This window comes from Phaenicophaeus curvirostris, chromosome 2 (assembly GCF_032191515.1).
Source record: "Phaenicophaeus curvirostris isolate KB17595 chromosome 2, BPBGC_Pcur_1.0, whole genome shotgun sequence".
NCBI classification, from domain to species: Eukaryota; Metazoa; Chordata; class Aves; order Cuculiformes; family Cuculidae; genus Phaenicophaeus; species Phaenicophaeus curvirostris.
In genome coordinates this window covers 25,719,924-25,742,935 of record NC_091393.1, presented here as the reverse complement: position 1 = coordinate 25,742,935, position 23,012 = coordinate 25,719,924, and the positions used below count along the sequence as shown (strand labels likewise).

At 38.8% G+C, this 23,012-nt stretch overlaps 1 protein-coding gene across 18 annotated transcripts in view; it reads left to right on the top strand.

The window, feature by feature from the left end:
* DLGAP2 (DLG associated protein 2) overlaps positions 1-23,012 on the top strand; it is a 478,034-nt gene that overhangs the window by 121,354 nt on the left and 333,668 nt on the right. For 3 of the 18 annotated variants that reach the window (XM_069851583.1, XM_069851579.1, XM_069851574.1), the window contains exon 1: positions 21,096-21,528. The exons of 8 other annotated variants lie outside the window; for them this stretch is intronic. The gene's annotated coding sequence lies outside the window, so the exon portion shown is untranslated. Of the gene's footprint in view, positions 1-4,578; positions 4,665-21,095; positions 21,529-23,012 lie in introns of those variants that run through there. 7 more of the 18 variants (XM_069851576.1, XM_069851573.1, XM_069851582.1 and 4 more) reach the window with 6 other exon arrangements.

Genomic DNA, 23,012 nt, shown 5'->3' with positions numbered 1-23,012 from the left:
CTGTCTGAGAATGATCTTGTTGCTGGTGGTCTGTGTAAGATAAATCCAGCTCCTGAAAAATGTCATTGTAATAGGAAGAAAACTGTTAAATTTTAGTATTTTCAGAAAAAGATCATTTTCTGAGGCCAGTAAGGCTTGTTTTGCCACCTCATTTAGGTGGTGGCCCCATTAACCCTCATGATGTAGGAAGTGTGAGTGAAGGCTCCTACTGCTGTCAGTGCCCTTTTGGACAAAGGCAAGTTAAGAGTGTGGAAAACGCATGCTTATTTTCCCTTTTCATTATTATTGGAAGCAGACATTCTCAGTAACGATGCTCTGTAGGGAAAAGAAAATGTTCCCCTCCCATACTGCAATAGCCCAGGGCTTTTTTTCACTGCTGCTGGATTGGGGCACTACCCTGCCTGCCCTGGCTGCTGTCACCAGCACTTCAGAATAGAATGGAACAGAACACAGCAGAGTAGAATAGATTAATTTTTGCTGGAAGGGACCTACAGCAATCATCTAATCCAACTGCCTGACCAATTCAGGACTGACAAAGAGTCAAAACACGTTATTAAGGGCAAGCATGTTATCAAAGCCTGTACGCTTGAATATACTTAGCCTATATACTTTCCTCATGAACTCAGAACAGATTATGACTATAATTCTTTGATGGAATGAAAGGGCAGGTATAAAAACGTGGGAATAACAAAGCATTTATCAGAACACTGTGCTGTAAAATGTGAGATAGAAATGGTCGTATGTAACCTTTTTATTCCTTGTTGACTATATCACACGTGTTGTCACTGCAGCTCAAATCTGGGGACTACGTTGGGTGCTGAATGCTTGACAGTCATGCTGGAGTAATCATTAAGTGTTGGACCCTGAAAGTTTTTTGACGTTGTTTGTGTTACAGAAGTCATGAAGGCCGTGCTGGGCCCAGATGTGTTTAATATTTAGATTGATGCTTAGGAAAAATCTTGCTGTCTTGAGCTAAGTACCCTAAAAACCATTAATGTCCAATGTAAGAATTCAGAAATGAACTGTGTGCTATGAGATGTACAAGCACACCTATTCATTTAGTGGTTTTTGAAAGCTAGGAAGTTAAATAGAAGAAAAAGATTAAGTTCTTATCAGCACAAAAAGTATAATGTAATATGCCATTAATTTACCTCATTCAGTGGGTTTGTGATGAGAGACTTGTTTTCTGTGCTACCTTTTTTGAATTCTTAGTCTGAGAGGCCACAGGATTCTGGATCATAAGAAAATCACTGAGCTCCTTCTAGTAGCTCCTTCTAATAGTAATTTTCTCCTGTATTTGCCTCACAAATCTCTGTATCATTTCTGTACAGAATTCATCTGAAGTCACCCTGGAAGCAGAAACATGGTTTCCCATTTGGCAGCTGGTTCATGGTATCTGTTTTGGATCAAGAGGCTGTGGCATTTCACTCTGTAGTTCTTGGAAATACATGGCTTTCCAAGCATCTGCACCCCCTCTTATGAAATAACAGTAAAAAAATATATCCACGAAGATATTTTAGGGGTTAAATAATTAATGTTTTGAGTAGCTTAATGCAGAAGTACTTTGTATGATTAAGTACTGCTTTAAGTAATTAGTTTAGGAATTTGATAATGTTCTTTGTGGGTTCCTGCTGTGGTTCATTTAGAAGAATGCTGTTTGGTTTCCCATGAGAGTATAAAGGACAGTGTGCCCAGGACACAAACACGGCCCTTAACTAGGGCCTTCCAAACGAGACAGGACTCATTAACTACTAGAGAAGCTCACTTTCTTTGTATATAAAAATGCTGGAACCCAGAGGAAGTATTGGTGCTGTTCATGTGTACATGACTGCCCATTATTTAATAGCAACTGCCTATTTTCCTAGCACTCCTCTTGGTCCTTTGGACTCATAGACCAAATACCTGGCTGTGGATGTTGTCTATCTAGACCTTAGTAAAGCCTTTAGCACTGTTTCACACAGCATTCTCTTGGAGAAACTTGCTGCTCATGTCTTGGACATGTGCACTATTCACTGGGTAAAAAATAGGCTGGATGACTGGACTGAAAGACTGGCGGTGAGTGGAGTTTAACCCAGTTGGCAATTGGTTAAAAGTGATGTTCTCCAGGGCTCAGTGTTGAGGCGAGTTCTGTTTAATATGTTCATCAATGATTTGGATAAGGGGATTGAGTGCTCCATCAGTAAATTTGCAGATGACACCAAGTTAGGCAGGATTGTTCATCTGCTTGAGGGAAGGAAGGCTCTGCAGACAGATCTGGACAGGCTGGATTCATGGGCCCTGGTAAATTGTATGAGGTTCAGCAAGGTGAATTCTGGGTCCTGCACTTGGATCATAACAACCCCATGCAATGCCACAGACTTGGGGAGGAGGGGCTGGAAAGCTACGTGGTGGAAAAGGGTCAGGGGATGTTGATCAACAGCTGGCTGAATATGAGCCATCGGTGGCCCAGGGAGCTAAGAAGGCCACAGCATTTTGGCTTGTATGAGAAATAATGTGGTCAACGGGACCAGGGAAGTGATTGTCCATCTGTACTTGGCCCTGGTGGGGCCACGCCTCAAATACTGTATTGAGTTTTGGGCCACTCTCTACAAGAAAGACATTGAGGGGCTGGAGCTTGTGCAAAGAATAGCAACAAAGCTGTTGAAGGATGTGGAGCACAAGTCTTAGGTGAGCGTCTGAGGGAACTGGGATTGTTTAGTCTGAAGGAGGGGAGGCTGAAGGAACACCTCACTTCTCTCTACAACTACCTGAAAGGAGGTTGTAGTGAGGTGTGTGTCAGGCTCTTCTTCCAGGTGACATGCAATATGACAAGAGTAAATGGCCTCAAGTTGTGTCAGATGAGGTTTGGATTGGAGATGAGGAAAAAAATTCCTCACAGAAGGGGTTGTCAATCATTGAAACAAGCTGTTCAAGGAGGTGGTTAAGTCTTCATCCCTGGTGGTATTTAACAGATGTGTAGATGTGGCATTAAGGGACATAGTTTAATGGTGGACTTGGTGATGTGGGGTTTATGGTTGGACTCCACGACCTTAAAATCCTTTTCCAACCTAAATGATTTTGTGATTCTATGACTCTAAGTTAAAAATGCATCTGCTGTAATTCTTGGCATATAATGTCCTGAAATAAAGTTTGTGTGGATTTTACCAGATCTTCCCAACTGGTTGATTGGAGCCAGCTTGCATCTTTTTGAGGCTGCTGGAATATGTCAAAAAGACACGGCGAGCATCAGGCCCAGTAGCTAAACTCCCATCTAGCTGCAGAAATAAAGAGAGTTGTATGAGGTTGTGAAAGTTTGAATATCTACACAACAATGGTTTCATTTTCCAAGCTTCTCTTCCCAATGAGTATTGCAGATAGGGTCTATTTAGAAATACAGTGAATACTGTGATGGGATAATGATTAGTAATCATGGCAAGAGCAATAATAGATCACTGCTCCTTTACATTTCCAGAGTAAAGAGAACTCTTTGGTAAATATACCTGTTCTTCAATAAATGAAAGATAGAATTGCAGTGTTTTAGGATAAAGTCAGAAATCCATGTTCACGCCAAACTCAGATTTTGAAGGCAGTGCCCTTCAGTTAAAGGGGTAAATGGGCACTTGGGTTGGAAAAATAGACAGCGAAGTGTGAGTTTTGGTGAGAAAATACTGCCTGCCCTGCCTGTACTACACCTTGAAGAGAAAAGAGAGGTTATTTTTTATAAAGTGGAGATGCATTTCTCCTTCCAGACTGATAATCTTTCACAACATGTTGTTGTTTTGTGCCTTGAGGCCACCATGCTGACAAATGCCTCGAGTATTTCATAGAATCATAGAATTGTGGAATGATTTGTGTTGGAAGAGACCTCAAAGCCCATCCAATTCCAACCCCCCTGCCATGGGCAGGGACATCTCCCACTGGATCAGGTGCCCAAGCCCCATCCAACCTTTCCTTGAACACCTCCAAGGATGGGGCAGCCACAGCTTCCTGGGGCAACCTGTGCCCTCACCACTCTTAATCATTAAGAAATTCCTCCGGTTTGATGTATTTTAGCCACAGGAACAGTTCTCTAATGTCCAAAAGACATCGTCTTCTCGTTGTAGGTGAGTAGTCACCCCTGAGCCTTAAATTTAGCCTTTTCACCCACACATATGCTGAAACTCAGTTCTACTTTTAACTTTTCTCCACTTTGCATCAGTTCAGTGGAGCTCAGGTTCTGTTGTTAGCTCTCTGCCTGGTGGCTAGCATGATGGAGCCGGCTTCCAGATTGTGGCTTCTAGATGCTATGGAAACAGAAATAAATATTTTTACCATTTTTTTTTTTGTATTTCATATTATGTAAGTGCACTAGTAACAATGCATGGCACAGGGGATGCAGTAATTGAATGTGCTGTGCAGAGCTTACTCTTTGTTGCTTAGCAATTAAACGTATGCACGTCGCAGCAGCAGTGACTAAAATGCTAATAAAAGGTGACAAGTTATATCTCCAGAAAAAATTACACAATTAAGAAAAAAATCTCTGACAAGATACAGGAGCAGCAGCAAATGGTACATACTGATAGATCTTGTCCCTCCTGAAGGCAAGATCTTCAGGTACTGGCCACTAGAGGGGCTGAGATGATGGGAATAGAAGGTACCCACATTTATAGCATGGGCTACAGACACACAGTTGTGCAAACATCATGGTAAGGCTTTTTGTTGTTGTTGTTGTTGTTATTGCTGTTGTTCCTTTATTATTTGTACATATTTTTCTCTGTAAAATGTCTAGAAACCTGTTCTGTTTTCTTTGTTTCGTTTCTCTCCTTGGTGTTCAGGTTTGCAGATTTTTCACAGCATCTCTTTCAGTCAAATTTCTGACTTTCCTAGCAGATCCTTGTGTCACAGTATAAGGTTTTATTTATATAACATGATGCAACCTATTGTGTTAACATAAATAGATTTCTTTATAAAATTTCTTCTTTAAGAATAACAAATGGATTCTTTTTTTTTTTAAACTCAAAGCAAACATGAAGCAGAGGAACTGCATTGTAGGCTGCAATTCTCAAAAAAAGCCCAGCATTTTAAGACTCCTTTCTTTCTGGGATTTGTATGTTTAACCTTCCACTCCTTCTCTCTCATGTTCAGTCTTCCAAAATCTCTGTCACTTGTCTTGTGCTCAGGACGTTCACTGCTTCTTCGACTGGTTAATACTTATTGAAACATTCACTTTGCTGTGGGTAAACATAGACTGTCAGACTTATTTTAGATCTTTTTCTGAGCCAGCTTGACACATTGTTGCATGAAATTCTTTTTCACTACATTAAGACAATCCTTTACAGGCTGGAAATAAATACTCCTATATCGTCTATTAACATCTGTGGTATTTAGCAAATATTTCTAGTTATGTGCAGGATATCAATCTTTTTCTTCTAGCAATTCTTTTTGATTTTTTTTTGAGCTTTCCCTCATTAAATTTCTGCTCACCAAAGTGCTGATTCTGCACTTGCCAGTCTGCCTGCATAGTGAATTGCAGGATCTGGGCCCAAATTTGATCTATTTATATTATAGTCCATTTTATTTGAACGGAATACAAGTACTAATTTGGCTGCACTTGCTTTCAGTGTTATCTCAAGTTGTAACAAATCATCAGGGAGTCCATTTGGAGTTTGGCGGGCTTTACTGGAACTCCTGTATTCTTGGTCAGATTCTATTGAAAAATACTGCTATTTATCAAACAAAAGTAGACTAACTCTTGTTTTGATTTGACAATCCCAGTTCCCTGTCCTGAGACTTAGCAAATAAGATGGACCCTCAATCAGTGCAGGTGAGATTGTAGTCTGTGTAAATAAAATGAATCAAACTTCTTTTAATTCATGTACTATACCTCTTAAAAAAATAAATACGAAAACAGATTTTAAAAATAATGATGAAGAATCAGAGCATTATTTGTCTTCTCTTCCTTGGCTTCTTTATGAGTGCAAAGATAGAAAAGTAATTGAGAGAACTCTGTACTCAGAGCGATGCTGCCACATGATGCAAGCAGCAAAAGGCTGTTCAAAGAGATTTTTCGAGCTAGCCCACTTTATGTTCACATCCCATATGTTCTTTTTTTTCCCCAAAAGGATACTTTTACCATGAGCTAAGCAGGTAAAAATTAACCCATACAGATGAAACTATCTCTCAACCCCAAGCCAGCTAGGGTAAGTAAATGATAGCGCGAGATAGAAAGGGAGCAGAAGAGCAACAGGTCATTGTACTAAAATATCTTTTGTGTGTTTGGTTCTGACCTTTTTAATGAGATGTTTTACAACTTAATCAGTAAATTGATTCAAACATCTGGAAGAAGAAAGATTTGAATCCACTGCCTTGATATAAAACCAAATTTCCCTGACTTGTCTTCTCCGTTTTCCTCCTCCAGTAAATGTTATCACGGCAAAATAAGCTTTGAGAGAATCAGTTGGATTTGTGAAATACTTTTCTCCAAAGGCTGCATTTTGAAAGCTCTTTCCAAATAAACCTGTGCTATTCAAAAGTAACAGAAATATTTTCTGCCTTAGAAATATTTCTTAAACATATTAATGCATTCCTTCCTTCCAAGTTACCTGCATGTGTGTATATATGTATGTGTGCACGCGTATATGATGGAATGTGAAAAAGTAAATACTTTATAGAAGTATCTACTTAAATGTCTGCCTGGAAATGCATGCGGTATGTTCTTTTTTAAGTAGCCTCCTCCTGGTGGTACCTTCACTCTGATTCTCACCATTCCCATGTAGTGTTCTGTAAATACCCTGTGAGAATGACTAGCAGGGAGGGTGATCTTGCATAACAGGCAGCTGACTAATTTAGACTAGGAACATTGATCTACAATGACTGAAATAGTCTCAGTTTTGTTCCGATTTTGATGTTTGAAGTTTTGGGATTGCACTTGTGGATACTTCTGTGATTCAGTCTCCGGAAGTCACTGTTCATATTTTCTACCGTTTTCAGCTAGAGCAACAAAGGAATAAATCCTTCCAAATATCACAGAAGAGTGAGATTTTGTGTCATGCGTGCTCCTGACTTATAGAAAGGGCTATGTTAAATTTTTGTCAATTATCTTTAAGCAGCCTCCTCCTGGTAGTACCCTCACTCAGATTCTCACCATTCCCATGTAGTGTTCTCTAAATACCCTGTGAGAATGACTAGCAGGTAGGGTGATCTTGCATAATAGTCATTACCCTATAACACTTATTTAGTTGTACACCAGAACAGACCATCTTCCTCATCTTTCTGAACATGCTACCTCATCCTCCACGCTTTATTTACCTTTCTGAGCACTGTACCTTGACGTAGGATGTTCTTCTCTTTTATCCGAATAGATTCATTGAGTTTTTCATAAGAAGACTTCTTCCAAAACCTTATTGAAATAATAAAAGCCTGTTAGCCATCTCTCACCTCTATCTTCCTCAGTTTTGGACCACCCAAGTAAAGACGAGGACTGTGGGATACGTTTCAGATCTACACCAATGGTGCCACTTCTGTGATGACCTAGCTGGGTTTTGACCACTTCTGGGTTTTGAGATATTGATTCAAATCCATGCTGGATGCTGCAAAGCTGGACACTGCAAAGAAGCAGGAATTGCTCAAGGCCTGGTCTGTTCTGGGTCTGAAGCCAAGCAATGAAGCTGAGCTTGCAAGGTGGGAATGTCCTTGAGCATAAGTGATTGCTAATCAGTAGAGCTGCGCAGAGGTCAGCTCGGGTGTTTTCCTTTGATTAGTACCCAACTCTTAGCACAGATGTTTATACAGATTCAGTGCCATTATGCAATATATGTATGAATTTGCAGACCTGTGAGAGTCCACTGGGCTCTTTCTTCGCCACCATCGAGCTCGCTTTTCATCCGTGCTCTTGCACTTCAGTTAGAAGACACCTTAAAAAACTTCAAATGCTCTATTATACATGTGCTACATAAACAGACATATCTCTTATATTCTTTACTACCATAAAAGTATGACTCATCACTGCAACCAATTTTGTTTTGAATAACAGCAAACTGAATCTGAATTCCTGAAGCAGGGAGAAGTCAGGGAAGAGATGACTGTGTAGTTTACTAATTTTTTTTAAGCACTGAATCCCTCAGAAATAAATCCATGCTTCATGAGAAATATGCCCCTTAAAAAAAACCAAAACCAAACCTCGAATTATAAAATGTTTTGTGTCCGCATCTGTTTATTTAACTTTATATTCTTATTGATAAAATACATATTAAATTAGAAAAATACAGAAACAGAATAGGTTAAGGTATGACTAGGCAATTGTGGAATTAAACTTTAAAGGATAAAGGGCGTTAAGGAGGAATTTCTTCACCATGAGAATGGTGAGGCTCTGGCCCAGGTTGCCCAGGGAAGCTGTGGCTGCCCCATCCCTGGAGGTGTTCAAGGCCAAGTTGGATGGAGCTTGGAGCAACCTGACCCAGCGGGAGGTGTCCCTGCCCATGGCAGGGGGGTGGAACTGGATGATCTTTAAGGTCCCATCTGATCCAGGCTATTCTATGATTCTATGAACTTGCTCAATGCATCACTAGGAAAAATGTAAACTTACTTGAGTCAAAATTTTCATCCTCACTAAGAAACACCAAGAAAGTGATGGGTAAAATTAGAACGCTATTGTATAATAAATGAGTAATGTGAGAAAATTTAGTGCATAGACAACAGTCTCTCCTTGCTGTGCTGTTGCTCAGATACACAGCTTGTCTGAATCTAAATATATTGATTTATAAAAAGTGCGTATTTGGTGATACATAGCCGGTGAGCTTGAAAAACAGTGAAAGGGAAGAATAGTATTGATCTAACTGGTTGCCTATTTAAATAAGCCCTTACAAGAGTACAGTAAGCTACAGTGGATTTAAGCTTTTAAAATTACATTGTTTTGGCCCATGACAGGGAGAAAACGGACTTCAGACACATCAACTCAAAGGCATTTTTTAAGTCCTGAGCAGTATAGAAGAGGAGCTGTTCTGTGACAATAGCTTGGCACAGAGTCCACATCCCAGCAGTGGAGAGGATGAAGTTAGACTTGCATATCATCATTTTTGAAGTGTGTGATTTGGTGCTCTCTGGATTGTCAGGCTCCTTAATAGTATTAGTATATTGCTGGAGATACAAGTTAATTGATTGATAGAAAACAAAGGCTTGTTCTTTGTTCAGCAGAGAAAACATTTGCAGCAGAGAGGATTATAAACATCCTCTTTGATAATCTCAGCTCTTAAAAAAATGTTTCTTTAACTGCTTAGGGATATGATTTAGTAGTGGACTGGTACAGTTAGGCTTGGTGATCACAAAAGTCTTTTCCAACCTAGGGATTCTATGATTCTATGATATTTACTACTGATGCTTTGTTTGCTAATGAATATAAATGTATTTATTAAGATATTAGTGTGAAATACTTTCTTATGAGTCGCTGGTGGTGAGGAGTTCACGAACCCTTTGCCTTTGGGACCCATTCTGCTCATTAGAATGAGGGCAGCCTTCAGTCTGTGGCACTTTAGGGATGCCGCAAAATTGATCTGTCAGGCTTGGTGTTGGACGCCATCCAGCTGAAGAAGTACGTTTCGCGGAAAGCTTGATTTCAGCCATGCAGAGTTTGCAGAAGATGAGATGGCTGAGGCTTACTCCCTCCTGCTGGAAATCCCTGCCAAAGGGACGGTGGCTCGGAATGCTGGTTTGAGTACATGCTGACCTGTGGGTAAATAAAAGACATTAGAGTCGCAATTATGCTCTTTTAACAGCTGAGGGACTATTTGCCCTCTAGATGGAGCTGTCCACTTATCTTACAAGAGTTGACTGCAAGCACGAAGATTAAAAATGAAATCTTTCTGCTGCAAGACTGGTCAGCAGCCTCCTTCAGCTCAAGCATGGCAGTGGATAACAATTACAAACTCTCCTCTCCATGTCTTGCAGATGTGGATATGGTAGAATAGACTGCAGGGCAGAGTTCCCTGTTTATAGCGAAGACTTTTATCCCTACTTCCATCCCTTTCTCTGCTACCTCTTCTTGTTCACCACTTTGTCTCCGAGCATCTTCCAGTCTTTCATTCTCAATGAATGAACGAGCCATTCTCCTCAACATCTTCATTCTCTCCTCAAATCTCTCAGCTGTCTTCTATTTGATAATGGCTTCTTTACAGTGGTGTTTTCCTTATGCCGTGTACTCGGTTGCTGTGGTTGTGAATCTGCACTCTATTTGTCTTTGCTTCAGCTAAAGTGGGGGCATGGCTTCTATGTGCTTGTAGCTTTACTTGGAATGATTTCTAAAGCATAATCCATAGCTTTACAGGTACTTTCATCCATCACTTGGATTAATGTAATCTGAAGAAGGTCTTTATTTGTCTTAAGTAGTCTCCCATTATAAATTATCTTGTTTATGGCATAAGATACTCTGTTGTATCTAGTAATGCTGCAGCTGAACCCCTGTATGAAGCCTATATTTATCTTGAACCCTGAGAAGCTGGGGCTGTGCATTTTCATTGTACTGTATTCCCAAACAGAAGAAAATGTGTTTCTGTGCGAGCCAGCTTGTAACATATTTTATGTGGCATGATGCGACATACTTAATAGTTGGTATACAGAGGTCACTCTAATATTTTGGCATTTCTCCCAGGAAGGAAGACAGGAGCATGAGTAGGAAAGAGTAACAGAAGACAGCTTAAAAGTCAGAGTGGCATTCTACTTATACTATCAGCCTTTTGGTGTACTCTCTTTTTGTGGTTACTCAGCCTTTATAAGCTCCCACTAAACTGTTATTCTATTTTTGCTGAAACCTGGACACAAACACATTTAGTAGAACTTCATCAGAAGGAAAAACTTTTTCACATACTCATTTATATTGAAAAATGTTAACCAGAGAATTGGTCAATACTTTTCATACTACTTTCTATGACTTACATAGATATTAATGATTTCTGTTGAAGGCACAAAGTAGTTGCCTTGTGACATGTTCGTCTTTGAGCAATGGAGATTTCAAGCATGAAATTTCAGGCATATTTTACATGAAAAACTGAGTCTTTCCAACTTCTAAGAACTATTTTCCTCCCTCTCTAATGTACCTAGTTGCCATAAGTGTAAATTGTGCATGAAAACCTGACCACTACTGATTGGTTGTTTCATGTGACATTTAATGCATTGGCTGAAGGTTGTTATTTGGAAAATGAGAGGTTACTGGAAAAACTTTGTTTTTCTATTGGGTTAAGAAAGTAGTGGTATTCCTTAGTTCTTACAGGCTGGAAATCTGATCTTAATATACCCTATCAAGTAAAAAGTCAACATCAAGTGAAATTTGCATATATATCGTTTAGAAAAACATTTGTGATTTTGGGAAAGCTCTGTTTGTGACTTTTGGGGGTGTTTGAGTACTTGGGTCTGGCAATGCTGGAAGAGGTAATGTACCATTAAGTGTCGAGAGGACTGTATATCTTGCCTCAGAGGGAGGAAAAAGCCTCTGATAGCATTGCTTCTTTACAAACTACAGCTATAATTCCACATGATTCCTGTTGAAGGTTTCAAGTACTCTACCCTGCATGTCGTGTCCCCAGAGAGCACTCTGCCCTTCCTGAAAGAGGGAGAAGAGGTTCTGAGCGAAACCTTCTCAAAGGACCTCATTGAGGGTATGAAGAGTGACATGAAGAACTTGCACATAAAAGAGATCGGCAGCACAATCAGACACAGGGAAAATGAAGGAAAATAGCTGAACTGATGAAGTGTGCATTGATTTACCTTTGTCAGATGTGCCACCTGGTGACTAAAGGCAATTAGCTGTAAGAAGGTACCGAGGTGAAAAGGGGAAGAATAGGAGGAACAGTGATGGTGGTTCAGGAAGGTTTTTAAAACAACAGGCAATAGCAGGGAGCAAAATCACCTCGCAAGCTAAGAGGAACTTAAGTAGAAAGCTACCTGCAGTAAAAGAATAACAGTAAGAAATGTTTCTTAGTAACTGTCGAGGACACAGCCGCTGGGCACAATTTTAAAGAAGAATTTTATGGTATGCCAAATGACAGTGAATTCTTGAAATATTATAAGGTCTATCCAGGTTGACTTTTATGTAAGAATACTGAGAAGAAAAATCATGCTGATTGCTATAAGATAAAGCAAACAAAAAAAAATTAGGTTTACATATAGCTATTTCTTAGTACAACAGGCAGGGAATCTAATCAGGGAAGAGCAACTTTTAATTTTCTTAGAAGTGGGAAGATTTACTGTCATACTAAGTGTATTCATCTGAATCTGGCTTACTAAATCCGCAGCTAGTGCTTCTTTTCTGGCATCCAGTACCGTGTTTTCTGCCTTTGCCCTGGCCAAGAGCAGCGAGCTGTTCCACACACGTTGCTGAAGCTGGGGTCTAATGAAGCGTTTCCACCGCAAGGTTTCTCCTGCAGTAATTGTCCTTATACACAGATGTGTAATAATATGCCTCAGCTAGGAGTCTAATCTTAAAAAGATAAAAAACAACACTGCTAAAAGACTTATAAACCAAAGAGGGGTGTTTTTTTGGTCTGAATAATTTTGGTGCATTTGGTGAATTTTAATGCTTATGGAAATGAAAGATTTTATTGGAGGCAAAGCAAGTGTAGGCAGTAACCATAGTGACTTCTACACATATCAGCTTTGCCAGTGTGCCTCAGTTCTAGTCTGCAAAATCCTAGTTATCAAACATTTGTAGGTTCTTGAAGGCAATCACAATTAAGGGTTGATGCAGGGGGTTTATTGCGCTTTCATAGAAGACTAGAAGCACAGGAACACAACAGTCTTTCACCAAATTTCTCACTGAGGTCAAGTCTAAATTATGAAAGCAGCAGAAGTTGTCACTGTGAATATTAATGCTATTGCTGATGCTTTTCCTTTGCACTCTGACAGGCTTAAATAATCTATCAGTGATACCCGCATTTTTGTCATATCATTCTTTTGTCATATCAGCCATGCTGAAAGAAGAACCAGTTGACATATGTACTGTAATATGCTTTTTTGAGCTATTTCTAGAGAATGTTACTTTTTTCCCTTACCACAATTAATAAGTAATCTCAAACACATTGTCTTTCTGCAAGAAATATGAAATTTAATAGAAATAAACTACTGAAAGAATATTTCTACTATTTTGTTTGCTGTGTCAGAAATAATGTCACTATTTTTGTTAGTCATGCTAAACAGTCCTCTCACTGCACATTTTAACTGCCACAGTTTATGCTAGAGGCCTCTGGATTTATTCATAAAATCATAGAATCATAGAATGGTTTGGATTGGAAGGGACCTTAAAGATCATCCTGTTCCAACCCCCCTGGGTAGAGACACCTCCCACAAATGAATTAAAAGTTGCAGCACATGCAGCTTAGGAACTTCCATTTGGGATGAGAGCAAGATTTGCTGAGATGAAGATGTAGGCTGACGATCTAACAGCTATTCTATGAAATTATGTATTTGAGTATTGAATACTGAAATATTGAGTCCTGTGTACAATTTCATTAAAGTATTCTTGGGTCTCTTTAAGTACTGATAAGTACTCTTTAAGTACTTTCCCTATCCCATGTTGTGAATATTTTTTCTCCAAAAAAGGAAGTATTAAATATAAACCAATTAGTTTCTAAGATAAAAGGCAGAGTCATTGATAAAATAAACCTCATAAAAATTGATGTAAACACATATTATTGGCTATTTTGATGCGTGTAAATACATGCAGCTGTTTCATTTATTACTTTAAGTTAACATGAAAGATTGAAGAGAATTTGCATCAAAATATATTTTTGATGCGTACTGTGGCATCCAGTGTAGCACTTTTCTTCCCATTACCACTGAACTATGTTTTTATAGCTAGTTCAGATTTGGCACTGGGGAACAGTCATTTAACCACTATAGGTTTTTCCACCTTTGAAAAAAAATTGCTAGTAATCTGCTGATACTTTAGAGTCTGACTTTAGAGTCTGACTTCTGAAATTTATAGGGGACAAACCCAGTCTATTGCCAAGCTGTTGCTTGAAGTACTCAGTGTGAAGTTGGGTCTCAGAAGAAAAGCCTATAAAGAGGACTTTGTAAAACAGATAGTAAGAAACAATCCTCACTTTGAAGACCTCTCAATTTATTAAAACAAACCAAAAAGTCTTTGTTGTCTTGATTCTATTTCAAGTGAATGTGCCAAGGTGTGGATGCCTGTCTGAACTCAGTTTTCTTGAGCCTTGTTATTCTGAGATGCTCAAAAACAGCAACAAAAAATACTAAGCACTATATTTTTCTCCCTAAGAGCTAAATCATTCCATCTCACTTAACTAATGTATTGATTGACTTTATCGAGTCCATAATAGTTCTGAGTTTATGAGCTGTGATGCCTGGAAATGGATTAGTGCCAGTGCCTATGATGAGATATGGCCAGAAGACAACAGTTTTGTCTCGTGGCAACATCTGAGGTTACAGAACTTGACTTTGTTTCACCTTCAGAACAAAGTTTGTCATCTCGGATGACTGTGCATCAGCCAGAACCAGGGCCTGAACATGATGGCAAACACCACAACATGTTTCAACTTGAAAAGCTCCAAACTCCAGTACTTCAGCTGTTGCAGCGCAACACACTTTTAATATTGGGCTTGCATAGTAATCATATTTGCATACTGGAGGTACAAAGCATATGTGAGGTGTCTCCTTTGGGCTCACTAGCCCCTGAGAAAGCCTTCAAGCTGTCTGCAGATGATGACACGCATCTTTCTCCTTTCTTCCTCAAAATCTTTTTTATCTGCTTTTCCCTGATGTTTTCTCCTCATTTTCTTACACAAAGCTAAATCTCAAAGTCAGAATCTTCATATTCCCTGGGCTAAAATCTCAGATTCTCTTTTCCCCTTCAAGAAGTTCTGCATGGGTTTTTTTGGGGTTTTTTTTTTTTTACAATCTAAATATAATTAAACTCGATACAGAGGTAAGTAGCAGAAATGTTATTGACCATTATTTCTGGGAATTCAAGACTGAACAATTTAGTTTGAGTATTTTTGACTTCAAACTGCATGACTGGGTGAGGCTCAACCAGAAGCTTTATCCTGGTAGTTTCAGTACTTACTAATGTCTCATTAGTCTTAGTACTGGTGGCTGAGGATAAACAGCAGGAAGTTTTTTTGCAGTACAAATCTTACATATGTATAAAAGATGTTTTGCATGTGTTTGATTTACCTAACTCATAAGAACAAACTATTCTTGGTTACTTACAGTACTTTGTGCAAACATGCAAGCATTTACACCGTGCATTTGAGACCTAAAGACTCAAACCATGGCATTCCAGTCTTTGCTATTGTTATCTTTGCCTTTCATTGTTGCCATTCATGGTCACTGACATCATATGTGAAGATGGAGGTTATAGCTTCAGAGGAAATGAGCATTCTCCTGCCTTACACACAGCTGAGATGAGCATACCATAAGCCTGTAGTCCTGTCCATGTTTTTCTCTGAAGTGCTGCTACTGATCACATTTACAGGCTGCCAACGCAGTTGTACTAGAAGTATTGGGTTCTTCTTCATCTTATCAAGAGAGAACAGATTTCTTGATGTGAGATTTATCCAGAACCTGATCATCCTTTGGCCATCTTCAAGTCCTTCTTCCTCATTATAATTTTTTTCTGTAGTCTCTAGAATGACTTCTCAGAGCAGCATCTCCAGTTTTGTTGTGAAGTCTGCTGATCATCTTTCAAAGATACTAGGAATGTGTAAAATCAAAAACCAGATAGATAAAGATTGTCTCACATCACTTTTTCTTCTATTTGTACTTATAAAATCAGGAAGGAGAAGGGGAAAGGGAAACCAAGGCAAAGAATATAGAATTGCAAGTGAAAAAACTGTCATTGCCATGGAGCAGACAGCAGAAAACAAAAAGATAGCAAGATAAAAGCCTGTCATTTATCACAACTCACTGGCAACTATTTTTAACCCAAACAAGAAAGGCTCGGAAAGTGTACACTGAGATCCTCAGACCAGTGGTTTCTGAAGCAGTGTTACCCAAGGGAAAAACTCCGTAGGTTTGGTAAAAATAATGTCCTTGTTATAAAGTTTTTTAAAATTTAACAGTGAAAAGATGACACACTTCTTAACTACAACAAGCTTGCACATCTCCACAGGGGCAGCAGGTGTTTACTGTTTTTTTTTTTTCTTCCAATAATCATTTTGAAGTCCCAAGTTCTTGAGTACATTCTGCAAATGCTACTGCAAAGAAAAGGCTGGAGCCTCTGGAAAGGAAGAACGAAAAGGTAGGCTATTAAGAGCTTCTAAATTAAGCCCTCTGGAGGTGCTGGTAAGAAGGAAGAAGTGAACTGTTTGAAGCCATCTCATTGTCTTTAAAGAAGGCATTAATGGTACATTTTTTGTGTGTTTTATTATTGGTATATAGTCCTTCAGAATTCTCTTTCTCTTTGTTGCTATTATTAATGTTCTTTGACACCTGCATCGAAGAATTTTTTTGCAGTCTTCCCTCTAAATGAGTGAGGGATTGTTGTTCGCAAAGCTGTCCTGCTCATAGAGGCATCTTCTAGCTTGCTAAAATCTGGATATGAAGAGTTTTTGACATCCTAACCTACAAGAATCCTCTTTTGTTGTTGTTGTTGTTGTGTCACAGGTTATGGCCAAACCATAGCTTATCTGGTCAAAGTTACGACCATTTTATAGGTTTGATCCTCAATGAAGAAAACTGTCCCCCGTAGATCACCTGTCTGCCAATAGAAATATTTTGTAACAATAGCTATAATTTATAGAGAATTCTGATCTGAAATGCTCTAAGAATTAGTTTTATAGGCTATGGGAATGAAGCCTGCCAACCATCTGACCTTTGGTTCTTTTTGCCAGGTATCGAGGTCTATGAATGAAGAGAATATTTAGTTGCTGTTTATATTAAATAGCAATTAGCACAAACTTTTGTGCCATAAAAGTTTCAACACAGCTCCCTTTCAAAGCAGAAGGGAGTTCCACTGAAAAGGAAATGACTTAGTAAAACGTGCAGTTTTCAAAGGCAGAATGACAACAGACAGAACTTTTTATCTATTTCTTCCCCAAACAATGGTGATTTATTTAGGAGGATCACTAGATGCAACCCACATGTGTTCCTTAGCAATCAAGCAACTGGGCTAACCAGGAGTTTCAAATACAAAGCAAAACCCCCCTTTAAAAATTTTGAGCATTTCTGCTTTTGATTATTTTAATATTGATATGGGAATGAAAATTATGTGTTTTTCCATCAGAACATGTCACTTTTTATTTGGTAGATTTTTCTTACACCTGTATTCCTAATGGAGTGTGAAATGAAAATGAACAATCATGTTTTCTTTGGAATACCAGCATTGCAGCTGGTGGTATAGAAATGAGGGCTTTTTCCTGATTGTTTCAGCCATTAAGTAATAATTTATTTTGATTATTATTCTTAAGAATTTATTTAAATATGATATTGGCAATAGTTATTTCTAGCTTTTTGTTTGGTAATAGGATTTTGACAAGTTATTAAAAAGTGCAGATTATTTTTCATCATTATTTCATCATTATTATACTATGACAAATTACATTTGGCCTTATGAGGCTGAAATCTCTCTTTGGGGTTTTCTGTGGTCTCGTTGAAAAGCAATAGTGATGAATCTCAGAGGAATTTAAGGCAGAATCTTTGCTTGAGGACAGCAATGTGATGTAGTAAAGTCTGTCCAATGGGTTCTATCGGTTTGATTCAGCTCCTCAAGAGATTTTGGACACAAGTAGACCTGGCTAAAAGAAGGAAGATGCACTTTTTAGCTCTCAGTATTTTTGATCCTGCCTGCAAATGTTAGAAATGGCAGCAGACTAAAATTTGCTCGTCTGAGGCCCTTGCTTCATTTTCCTGTTTGTTTGCTGTAGAAAAGAGTGGAGGTACAAGTTCTTCTAAGTCTTTTTGCTGTCTTATTGTGCGTGTTCCTTGTTAATTGACAAATACAAGTGTGACCTGAGTAACACGATTAAAGGAAGCACCACACAATGTACCGTAATTGTTTTCTTGCTCTGTTTATGGAAAAGGATGACATGTAAGGCTTCACTTTTTATTTTTACTGATTGTTGATTATTTGCAGTTTAGAAGGAAAATGTTTCAAATTTTTTTTTTGTATATTTTTTTGTTTGCTTTGTGTTTCCCCACTAATTAATGAGTTGCACTGACACTGGAGATAGCATTGTTTCTTGTTACTCAGATCAGCAGACAAGCTCATTTAACTGAAGCAGTTCCTTCTATCTCGACTTTAAAGAGACTATCTACTAAAATATCAGTAGATGCTTTAGAAGGTAGCGTCTTTCTGTCTCCTACCTTTCAGAATGGAGTTTCAATAATTCAGTGGTGTTTTATGACTTAGGTTTCAATTCAAACTAGTGGAAAGTCTAGACATTTCAAAGAAGATCCAGTCTGCTTAGTCTCTGCCCAGGTATGTGTAATTTTATAGACTGGCTATAACACCTAGAGAGATTTAGCTTCCAAATATGCTAGAAAGAATAAGCCAAATAAAATGAAGACCCATAGGAAATTCAAAGGCGATCTAAGGACACTTAGACTTATTCGATGTCAGGGTTTTATTATGATCCCAAATGTAAAACGAAGGAATTAATAGGGGTAGAATATTATGTTGCGTGGTCTGCATTTTTGTCAGATTTCTGCTGTTGGTTTGCTGTTGGGCTGAATACAGGAGCTTTCTTTTCACTGGAGTGACCTGTCCTTTCAGTATAAATCTCCAGACCATTCCCGAGACACCAATATGCTTGGGGTGTTTTCTCACAGTATCTCTCTACACAGATAGGGTCTGTTTGGGAATGACAGTCCATTCTCATTAGCACGATCTCTTACAAAACCTAGAGACCTTTAGTAAAGAGCAGTACCACGAGGGCATCTTCCGCTGGACCATGTTGTTCCTCCTCTGCATGGAAAAGTTGTGCTCCAGGCCCTTCGCTGTGTGCTAAGGAAGCTCAAAACTAGGTTGAGGAAGAGTGATGACATCCTTTGGCTCAGATTCTGAAAAAGATATTGTTTTAAGAAAATACACGCTTTCATTCTGTGTCCTGGAACAGCCTTAAAAGTCTTTGCACATTACCAAGAAAATCTGACATGTGGTGCTTCCCAAGGCAGGACTGAATTTGATGGAGCAGTGATGAATATTCTTTTTAGCAATATTCTGCCTTTTTTCCCCCCTCATTTCCATTTAATCATCTTTTATCTAGCGAAGAGAGAAACTTCTGGACCATCAATCTCAGTTACGCTCACACACGCTTCCACTTTCTAACTGTTTCTAGCGTTATCTTTATCTTTTGTCATGGAAACACAAGGAAAATATGCCATCTGGACAGACAGAGTATATGCTTTTCTACTTCTACTCGCTACTGAAATGAAGGGGTTATGATCCCCAGAGTCAAAGCTGCACTTATGTCTTTGCCTAGACAGCACATCTAGGGGGATCAGCTAGTGTTATCTTGAAGATGAGCACAGGAGGGAGGGAGGCAGAAGGAAAGCACCTGCTCGTGTCTGAAAGGCTATCCGGTGCTCCGAAATGGTTTCACCATTGTCCTCAATCTCTGAGGAAGGAGGAGGTTTTTTTAGGTCGCTTTTAGCAAACTCGTTCAGTTTTCTGCTTTGGCAGCATAGCTGCATTTTGGATGCATCGATGCCATGCTCAGATTTTGCATTCACCTCATCTAGATCTGATACGAGCCGCTGTGGCAGCAGTCCACTCCAAAAGAGTTGCTTTTATTATTAACATTTGCGCTGCTTGCCTTTGGAGCCCCAAGTGTGTGTAATACAGAAATTTAGTAAAGGATCCTGAGATCTAGGGATACAATGAAGTAAATGCAAGGCATGACATGGGCCACCTACAGTGGAGGGGCTGGTTTTCGAGATGTGGACTCTGCTGTGATGGAACTACATCAGCAGAAAGGTAGATGACATCCTCACGGTTTTTCTGCTTTTAAAGTTTTCTGTCCCTAAACCCCATCTTGACCGGTGACCTGGTGAGCATTGTCCAAACCCTGATGTGGATGGATCCTAATGTCCTAAGTCTGTGTATTAAGAAGTTGTTTAGATGCAGCTCTGTTTGTTCAAAGCAGGGGTATGAAAACCAAGGTTTGTGGAGATCCTGTTGAAAAATGCCCTCAAGTCATTGGGTTTTTTTGAAACTGGGGACCTTATTTTGAAGTTCTTACCAGCTTCTGCCAGAAAAAATATTAAATACAAAGTTCTTCAGCAATTTGCTTTAGCCACTAGGCACAACCAAGTCCCTTGGGGAAAGGGTGGGGAAGGCAGTGAAACCTGTGTCCCCTGTAACACTCCTCAAATCTCTGAAGCAGCCAGATGGAAACTCATTTCAGCTAGCCGTATCATAACATTTCCCCAATATGTATATTTAATGGAATGATTTTTCTTAAGAAAACACTGATCTGAGAAATTAAATCCATGCAGCTAGAGCGTGAAGCAAAGCAGGCTGGCAGACTGGGTTTCAAACAGTCTAAGGGTATTTTGTTACAGAGTTCATATTCCAAGCTACTGTGACAAGCAGTTGCTAATTCTAAAAATATTCAGTAAGAGTGGGCTAATCTGTGCATCACTGAAGCACTGGTCCTTTTTGCTGTCAATGTGTATTTTGCATTTTCAAGGAAGAGGATATAGAGTCTTTATTATCTGTTAAAAAGAAACTGGCAGCTACACCTCTGAACTGAGAGTGATTTTGTTCATACTTACCAGTATCCTTGTGAGGTCAGAAGGCATTTGAAAAGATGCCACTGCTGTGTGTTTATGTTTTATTTGCCTTTACTACCGGTCTAGGATACATATATTTTTTTCTTTACAGTTTTAGGTGTTATTTTTTTAATGAGTTCCACCAGACAGGTTTAACGCTTCCCTTCATTTTCAGCCTTTTAGATGATTATGCAGGATTCATGATATCGCAGCAGCAGAAGCTGCTGTAGATTGATGGGACCCCATCAACCACCCTGCCCACTCAATATTATAAAGATTTGTGTCGTCAGTGGTCATGACGTTTAGTAGGAAGTTGCCCATTTATGGATACTAGAGCAAATGATATCATCACAATAGGTGGCTCCTGCCTAAATAGGATCATTTGTGAAATGAGATTACAGGCATTTATCTGGGAAACAGGAGACAGAGGCACCTGCTTTATGTAATTGATATCCTGGGGAATTATTGTGTACAATAATCAAGAAAAATCTCCATTTCTAATTCTGTTATGTGGGAAAAGAAACCCTCTTTTTTCTGCCTGCATGAAACAAACCCCTCTTCCACATGGAATAAGCTCCAGACCATGTTTTCTATTATGCTTGAATATATGGGACATGCATTGCAATCCTATGCTTGCCACACTGCTGCAGTATACTTGTTTTGCAGAGCTCTGTAGCAGGCTAGTGAAAGCTGTGACTAGCCAGACCCTTGGATACATACTCTAATCTCTGGCCTTTATTTTTTGCAATCAATTTGATTTGTTCATTGGTGGCATATTTTTTTCTGATTTGTGAGAAGCTTCATGCTCTGTGTTTGGATGCTGACTGCAATACAGCAATAGTCTTTGATACGGTAAGTCAAAGATGACTCATTTCTTACTCTCGTGCCTTCAATTTATACTTTCTACAACACCATCTCATCAGACAGAAAATTATGTGTTAATTAATATTGAAGTAGTTAATTTTCAACAGATGACTTGCCCTTCCCTCCCCCCAGTACTTTGCACCATGGTTTTTTTCCTCCTCATGAAAGCAATAGGTTTGAAATGTCTTTAAGTAAAATGCTTTTGCTCTGTTATTTTTAATAATATAGCCATCATTTTTTCCTGTTCTTTAATTCCAACATTAAAAAAGGAAATAGATCACAGACACAGATTTGGAACTTAACATGTGATGCTAGAATACGATAAGTTCAGTTCAATATTAACCTTTATTACAGCGAACACAATTGGAAAGGCAAGAATCTCTTCAGAGATTTATACTCCAGATAAAGTAGAAGGGTTTCAGTTTTCATTTGAGCATTAATACAGTCAGATACATGCAGTAACAAAAGCTTGTATTTTATGTGAGAACAGTGGAGAGAAAATGCCTTACAAAAAGACAGTTTTCTTTGTAATGCAGCGTGCAGAAGAAAGTAGTATCCCTTATCAAGTGCACTACATGAGGTAAGAGCAAAAACCCTGCTGCATGATGATAGCAGCCTTCATATTATAGACATGTTTCTAACAAAAATGCCATCGAAGAGAAATATTATTTAAAGAGCTTTTAAAAAGTGCTGTGATCACACATGTAGCATGCACTCTTTTTGGATAGCTAACATGAATTGCACACCAAGGGTTAAGATTTGATCTAAGAATTTTTAGAGAAATTTATCTTTTAGCAGAGTTCTGGAGCATCACTAGGTTACTGGGTCTCCTTTAGTAACGTTCATTCAGTCCTGGTTTTACAATTGGCAACTTTGCAGCAAGTGTTCAGATGGCTTGAAATATTTGGATATGGGATGTGTTCTTTGTATGTTTGATTTTGTTTTCCCCTCCCTGTGTCTTAAACTTTCCAATAGTAGAGTTCTTGGTTTTTTTTAGTTTTTAGTTCGGGTTTTTTGGGGTTTTTTTTTGGTTTTTTTTTTCCTATGACTATTAGCCCTGCAGGTTTTGGAGATGCCTATCGGAAAACCCATTAAATTTGTATTTGCCAGTACAGGTTTCTGATGTTCAAGTAAAATAGCTCTCTCTTTAAAAGTTTATACAGGAAGAAAGCAAAAAAGGAGAAAAAAAAGTGTAGTATATATGAAATAAGAACAAAGGTACAGGCTGGCTGTTATCAATTCACAAGCTGTAATTACTGTAGCTTTTTCACTTCTTTCAGGAAGTTTGAAGGTCTGATTTCTGGAGTAGCAATGTGATTATTTTACAGGCATGCATTAACATCAGCTCTTGCATTTGCTCATAATTACTTCATGGATCCATATCTGTCATGTTTCCTTGTCATTCGAGACAGCCTACATCCTTTTTATTTAGCAACAAGTGATCAACATGATCAAGTAGTGCCCAGAGCAGC